The 7,675-nt window shown below is 34.4% G+C and overlaps 1 long non-coding RNA gene across 2 annotated transcripts; it reads left to right on the top strand.

Annotated features, from left to right (window-relative positions):
* The first annotated feature begins 834 nt into the window (after positions 1-834).
* Positions 835-7,064, top strand: LOC114318593 (uncharacterized). Of its 2 annotated transcripts, none has more exons than XR_014358141.1 (2): positions 835-2,017; positions 6,881-7,064. It is a non-coding gene; the product is annotated as an uncharacterized LOC114318593 (long non-coding RNA). The 2 variants fall into 2 exon arrangements; XR_014358140.1 differs by having other exon boundaries at positions 3,706-7,064.
* Positions 7,065-7,675: the final 611 nt, after the last annotated feature.

Below are 7,675 nucleotides of genomic sequence, written 5' to 3'. Positions count from 1 at the left end.
CAAATTGCTAATTTTCGAACTCAAGAAAATCTGGGGATTGCAAGGAGACTTCGAAGCCACAAATTTGGGCCTAGGTTTTTTTTCTAATTAAATTTGAAATGGTACAAGATTGTAGCAAAGTTTACACAGAGGGTCCTTGGATCATTATAGATCATTATCTACCAGTGAGGAGATGGGAACATGGTTTCAAACCCTCACAAGCAGGGGAAGTGGCCACAACCCTCTGAGTGCAATTTCCCCAACTACCAATTGAATACTATAATGAAAGCAATGATGTTAGAGACCTCTAATTTAGAGGCTCTAAACACACCTCTAATGAGGTGGAAAAGGAAAAAAAAGAAAAAAAAAGAAAAGACACATCACTAGCAGTGGCAGTGGGTGGGACCCACTACCACATCACTAGTGGCACCTCTAATTAGAGGTCCCAAGCATTTTTGATAATGAAAGAGTGCTCTATCACATAGCTAAAGTGATAGGTAAGCATCTAAAAGTGGATTTAAATATTGCCATATCCACTAGAGGAAGATATGCTTGTGTCTGTGTCAAGATGAATCTCACAAAGCCACTTACATCCAGAATTGCTATAAGTATACCTATTGTATAGAATATGAACACATTCATTATTTTTGTTTTGCATATGGGAAAGCGGGCCATAGAAAATAATACTATTCCAACAAACCACTGCCGACAGCAGCTCCAACTTTAGCGTCGACAACCCCACGACCAGCAACAACGGCTCTATTGCTCAGAAAACCCAGCCAACAATAGCTAGTTCTTTAAATGCTAATGCAAACAATGAGATACGCCAGGAAGATACTGACTATGGCCCGTGGATGTTGGTCAATAAAAGAAACCATAGACCTAACATTACTCCTCTTTTGAGGCCCAACAATTTTAAAAAACCCAATAACAGATTTGGGCCACTCAAAGATCAAGCCAATGCATTATTTGAAGAGCCTCATACCTATCTAGAAAAAGTCATAGATAAAGACCAAATGCTAGAAAGTCACAGGGTGTGTTTGGTTTATGTTTGTAGAGTAATTTTTGAGATAAAAAGTATGATAACTTGTTTGATTTGCTTTTTTTCATAAATGATTTTGAAAAATTATTTTGGGGAGAGAGTTTTAAAAAAAGTGATTAATTTGATGTGTATGAGAGAGAGTGATTTTGAAAAGTAGGTAACCAAACAAAATTTTGAGATTTTTTTTAGAAAAATTTGTTTGGTTTAATTACTCTTAAAAATTTGTTTGTAGAGAAATTTTCCTAAAAATTTTTCTGAAAAACAAACCAAACAAAGCCACAATCTCTCTATAGGTCTAATTCATAAAAGAGCTGTAGCGAATGAGATCTAAGACTCTACTGTCTATATTGATCCAAAGCTGATGCTGCCTACCTCAATTGTTCTTCTTCCCCATGACCCTATTACACCCATAGCTTTACCTTCTACCTCTGTACCTAATGCAATAGAGATACTCAATGAGATTTCAGATGCACTGATGGCTGAGGTAGGAACATGAATACCTATCACAACCTTCTCACTTAACCCTACCCTTTCTCTTATATCCCTCACTAGCAACTCTAGCCCCGTTTGTTTTGGGGTATAGAAGAAGGGAGAGGATTAAGATAGCAGTGGGGCCCACCTAATGTTCTGTTTGTTTGCAGGGTTGGACAACGGATTGCTAAGCCAGAGGCTTAAAGATGGGCCTTGCTAACAGGATTCATAGTCTGCCCCAAGCATTGGTATTGAAAATTTAGTCCGTTGGTATTAGGAGAGAGATTACTTATTTATCCATTGTTGCCCTAGCTCATCTTTGAAGAAGCAGCAGCAGAATAAAGGAGAGGCAAAAAGAAGCTCTCATCTTCTTCAGATTTTCGATCTGAAGTCTACCCTACTCATCCTTGGAAGCAACAACAGCAAGAAGGAGAGGCAAAAAGAAGCTTTCTCTTATTCATAGTGTGCCCTAGCTCTCTCTCATCTTCAGATCTTTGATATTCAGATTCTGTGGAGCATCTGCTGGTAATTTTTTTTGCTTTTTATATCCACATCTCAATCTTCCGTACTGTTTATATGTGTATATATATACACATATATACACAAATCGTTTTACTATTTTTGGAATCAAAATATTCGTTCTCATTATTGTTTTGTTGTTTTCTTCGCTTTTGATTTTCAAATAAATTAATCGAAATGAGAGAATTCTTTTGTCTTCTTAACCTACTGAAATTTAATCTTTTGTCGCCTCTAGGTGATGTGTTATTCTTGTTGTGTTGTCATGTTACAATATCAATTTCATGCTCAATATGTGTTTGACAATATGCCTAAAAGGGCTACTTTTCTTATACACACTATACTGTACACCATCACCGTAAATGATCTTCCAAACAATTAAATATTTAGAAAACAAATCAGCACACACCTGACTTACAATATGTTAATTCCAGTGCATTGCAACAAAAAAGGATGAAGAAAAAAATATGTTTTATCAAGAACATTCAACCACATAAAACCGACTAATTGATGTTTTTCTTTCCCCACCTCTAAAACATAAACTAGCCATAGTGCAGTGAAGATATGGAATCCAAGTATTGGTTCTTGCCATTGAACTATTGGTTGTGTGGTTTATTTGTTCCTAGTAACAAGTATGCAGTTGTTGGTACAAAATTTGGGACTCCAGAAATTATTGATGTTGGTAATGGTTACTTGTGTGGAAGTAGTGGAAGCTCATGGTGGCTCCGTCCAATCAATTGTGGCTGTTCCACATGGAAATGGTTTTGTAAATTGGAGTATTGATCATGATGTCGAGTTCTTGGAGTACCAAACTTCATGATGTCAAGTTCTTGATGGCAAGTTCTTGGAGTATTAATTATACATGAGCTTTCTATTTGTTCTGTTGAGCACTTTTCTTTTCAAAGTGTTGTTTTTGGTATAGTTTAAGGAAAGTTAATTAAAATGAAAACATTAAAAATGAAAAGGGAAAAGGTAATAGTATGGGAGCACTGTTAGTAAATTAAAATTCACCTATCTCTTGTGATATGGGAGCCTTTCAATTATTGGATCAATTTTGTGAGAATCTTTTAAATCAGATTTGGAACAGTTTGAAGAAGAATGTTTAAGGAAAGTTTGTTTTTTTAAAAATGAAGTAACAATTATTAGAAAAATGTGAATGATGACTTGTTGGTCAAAAAAAAGAAAAGGCAAAAGAAGAAGAACAAGAAAGATTGGCTAAAGTATGAATATTCTAACCATCTATAGGTTAAAAGTGTTGATGATTACAGGGTTAGGTTCCAACATGGATGAATTTGAAATAGTCTTAGAATTAAAAAGTTTGACTTTTTTTTTTTATAATAGTCTTAGGATGAATTTAATCTTCAAATTCACCTGAGTTGAACTAAAGGGAATTATGCATATTTTAGGTTTGGTTTCCATTGAAAATAAATATCTTTCATTTTCTTTGATGTCTTTGTGCATCAATGTAGTGCTAATTTTGTGTGGCACCAAATTATTTGTTTTTTCTTTATGTTCTTTTATTTTTTATGATCTTTTCCATTTCTTTTCTATAGGAAATTAATACTAGTTTCATATTGTTAACATGTGGTATGAAAAAATTTGAACAATGCTCCACTTGGTAATTAATACTATTATCTATTATTTGTTTTACTTTCTGTGCTGATTTTAGCCGCTTATTGTTTATTCATTTTTTGTAGATGGATAATAATTATGCCACTAAGAAAAGGAGAAAGGAGTTGATAGAGGAATTTGTAACCCTCCAACATGTTGTTTCGTCCATTAATTATGCATGTGCTATGTATATAGTGATTTTACATGCTGCATTCAAGAAGAAAGAAATTGGTAGTGATTTTACATGCTGCATTCAAGAAGAAAGAAATTGGTTGCAACTACCTGGATCACCTCACCCCTATGGAAAACAAATTGACCATTTGAATAGATTGGTCAACGATAGTGACATAAATTGTCATGACCAACTTCGGATGAATAGGCGTACTTTCATACTTTTATGTGGGTTGGTGCGAAGTGTTGGATTATTAAATTCAAAGTATGTCGTTTTAGAGGAGCAAGTAGCAATATTTTTTAATGTGCTTGCACATCACACTAAGAATCGCAAAATTTAATTTAATTTCATGCGGAGTGGTCAAATAGTTAGTAAACACTTCAATAATGTTCTCAAGACTGTGTTGCGCCTCCATGGTCTCCTTCTTAAGAAGCTTGAACCAATAACTGCTAATTGTACAGATGATAGATGGAGTTGTTTTCAGGTACAATATATTTACAATTTCGCTTAATTAGCATATTATATTTTTGTATTACCTATATTAATTTTATAATATTTTTTTTTTTAGAATTGTCTTGGTGCTTTAGATGGAACCTATGTTAAGGTTCTTGCCCCTGCAATAGACAAACCAAGGTATAGAGCAAGAAAGAGAGAAATTGCCACAAATGTATTGGGTGTATGCTCCCAAGACATGCAATTCATATATGTCTTCCCTGGATGGGAAAGATCTACTTCTGACTCTAGGGTACTTAGAGATGCTGTTAGTAGACCCAATGGGTTAAAAGTCCCTACTGGTATGATAATTATGTATTGTTATATATATAAGTACACTATATCTATATTGTAGAGATCCTAATTTTTGAAAGTCCATTAAATCCCTAACCTTGAGTTTATTTCAATAAAGCCCTTGAATTTTCACTTAATTGCGTTTTAAACCCTCGAATCGGGAAGCATCACGGATTAATTCAAGTAAACCTTAATCGATCCCGTAGATTAATAATCATGTTTAAAACTCTATTATTAATTATTAGACCTGATAATTATAGATTAATCACTTTAAAAATCTTAACTCCCGATAATGCTGTTTTCGCTCCGTTTCTCGCCTTTGTTTGCGCTTTAATTTAACGGGACCCAATTTTATTATTCTAACTACTTTCTAACGTTAGTATATTGTACACTAAATATCAAGTTTTCATAAATTTAGACTTGGTCCCTATATACTTCTATTTTATTTCATTTCAACCCTTAATTGTAATATTTTATTAATTAATGTAATTGTGCCTATTATTTTATATTTATAAATGCAAATATCTTATATATATATATATATATATGTCTTGGAGTCCAAGTTGTTGACCATGTGATGGATAAAAGGGCCATAATGGCAACTTTGACAATTTGCACTTAGGGAACTTAGTCCCTATGAAACATTCCATTCCTTTCTCTACATATGCACACTTCTCCCCCTCATTTTACACATTTTTCAGCCATGCACTAGAGGAGTGAGAGAGAGTGATCTTGGAAAAAAAAGAGCGAGGGAGAGAGAGAGACAAGAGAAGAAGAAAAAGAAGAATTTTGTTGAGTCTTGTACAACAAAGGTAAACCTACATCACCTCTTCTCTCAAGTTCTTTTACCACTTGTTTTTCCCCTCCTAATACATGCTCTTTGTGTATATATGTTGTAGTCTAGGCCTACACTCTTGTATAAATGTGTATTAATCAAGAAATGGTATGCTTCTCTTTGTTTCTTAAATTTCCAATAGCAAATCTTTTCCCTCTCTTGAATTTATTTTCCTATCAAAACTCCATAAACTCAAAATCTATTTTTATGGTGTAATATTTGGTATGTCTAGAGTATGTAATAATTTTGATAGGACCTAAGGATGTATTTTTATAACCTAAACAAATTTTCTAAGTTTGCTACTCACAGAACCAGAAAAATAGCCAACTTTCTCTATTTTTTATAAAATTCCAGAAAAATAATTTCAAGTCCAATTTTATGTCAAAATCTTAATCTTGGTGTTATATTTTAACTAAATTTTGTTTGAACTCAAGATAATGAGGGGTTTGAGAGAAAAACCGATTTGCGTAACTGTCAACGAATTTGGGCAGATCTTAGAAATTCTGAATTATCTTAAAATCTAAAATACCTATGCTACTTTCGTAAATTGAGTTTGAAACTAGACTTGTTTATCTACAAACTCACATGAGGCCAGGTACTGAGGGCCAATAAAAGTATTTTTTTCATAATTATTTTCAAACTGGTTCAAATCTAGAAATCTGGAAGTTGTGTTAATATGCTCTTATTTGGTTTGCAACTCTTATATTCTATGTGTCTTGAATGTTTTAGCCTCGATATGTAATCTATGATAAATTGTGAATTTGCTTTACCATGAATAAATTACTTGTTGTCTAGTTTGGACTCGTAATTATATTGGCCATGCTTTGCTATAACTGAGAACATAATGCACTTAATAAAGGGGAAATCAAATGGAATGGTAATGGGTTGCGATCATTTTATGAGATAATGAACGATGGATTCAAGAGTATGATATAATGGAATGTGTTCCATTTTTGTGAAGTCTTGCGCAAGTGTGCTTTTGAACCCTAACATGGCACGGGAGGTATTCTGGCTGCTTAACGGAAATGGGAGGCATAAGGGTGGCAGTGAGGGTCTCACACAGGAAGAGTATCCTTGGAAGCCCGTTCCCTTGGGGCAGACCGTGATATCACCACTTGGGTATGTCACCTAGGTGCGTGGGCATCATTGGTAATTGTGCAGTAAGCGACGCACTGGTGGTTATGTAGTAAGCGACGCATTGGTATGGTATTAACCAAGGGGGAGTCAGAATTGCCTGTGGCCAATGTTAGTGGTTGGGTAAGAACGACATTCCACGGGGAGTTGCCTAGAACTAACTAAAATTGATTATTATTCATGAAAACTAAAATTTAATTATAAGCTCTACTTAATTATTGCTTTCGTTGTATGTTATGATCGTGTCGTTATGTTACTTGTGTATTTGGAATGGGAAAAGGGTCGGGGTGTGTGTGTTTACTGGGCATTCCAAGCTCATGGCGTTTTATACCAGGTGAAGGCGAGTTTTACACCGAGAACGGAACTCCTAAAAGCTTTGCGGAACCATGGATGCCTTAGATATTAGATTTTATATTTCCTGTATTTTGGATAATCTTTTTGTATCAAGGAACTGATTTGTATTTAAAGACTTGAAGAATTTTATCTTTAACTATTATTAATATTTTCTTTTAGTATAACTATTTGTAATTTGTTCTTAAAAATGACGTGTATTTGCTAGTTAAACCCCGGTGTATCGTTGTATTGTATTATCAAAATTTGGGGCGTCACATATATTAAACAATTATTTTGTTATATACATAGTGAAACCATCTTACATAATTACAGGCCACTACTATCTTATAGATGCGGGTTGCACAAATAGGGAGGGTTTTCTTGCACCATATAGAGGACAGCATTACCATCTTTCCATATGGAGAGAAGGGGGTGTCCCAACAACTCCACAAGAGTTTTTTAACATGAGGCACTCTTCTATTCGTAACATCATTGAGAGGTGTTTTGGACTACTTAAAATGAGATGGGCAATATTGAGGACTTATTCTTACTTTCCAATCAAGACTCAATTTCGTATTGTCACTACATGTTGCCTTTTCCACAATCTCATACAACGTGAAATGCCTATGGATCTTGATGATGATGAGAACGAGGAAATGAATCCTCTTCCTCCAGCTACTGAATTAGGAGATGAAATAATTGATATTGTTGAAGCATCTGATCAATGGAGTGAATAGAGAACTGCCTTGGCAACCCAAATGTTTAATGAACAGCAAGCAAGCAGAGGTCAATAAAT

Source organism: Camellia sinensis, unplaced genomic scaffold (assembly GCF_055761805.1).
Source record: "Camellia sinensis isolate YWXY unplaced genomic scaffold, ASM5576180v1 Unanchor136, whole genome shotgun sequence".
NCBI classification, from domain to species: domain Eukaryota; kingdom Viridiplantae; phylum Streptophyta; class Magnoliopsida; order Ericales; family Theaceae; genus Camellia; species Camellia sinensis.
This window is presented reverse-complemented; position numbering and strand designations above follow the sequence as displayed.